Below are 411 nucleotides of genomic sequence, written 5' to 3'. Positions count from 1 at the left end.
AGAATTCCATGATATTATTAATAATACCATAATCTATTCAAATGTTCACAAGTCACAACATCAATTTTATTTTGTGAGATGAACTTATTTTATGTATATTTAGGCTTTAAACACGCCTTGATAAGATATGAATAGTCCGGCACAAAAAAATGGAAATGATCCGAACTCAACCTCCGGTTAGAACTTCAAAGCTCTCCAAACATGTAGAAAATGAAGATGAAAAAGCAGAACTTTATCTCAAGTCAGAATAGGCTTATTTGAACTCCCTCGTTGCCGTTAGACAACAATTTTGGGTATGTTTAATTAACCTCTCTGGCGCTTGGACAATGTGCATTTCACCTTGAGTGACACGTCAAATAACAGTGGGTTATTTGCTACACTTAAAACATATATTAAGTAATAAATCTCTGA

This window comes from Nicotiana sylvestris, chromosome 3 (genome assembly GCF_000393655.2).
Source record: "Nicotiana sylvestris chromosome 3, ASM39365v2, whole genome shotgun sequence".
NCBI classification, from domain to species: Eukaryota; Viridiplantae; Streptophyta; class Magnoliopsida; order Solanales; family Solanaceae; genus Nicotiana; species Nicotiana sylvestris.
This window is presented reverse-complemented; position numbering follows the sequence as displayed.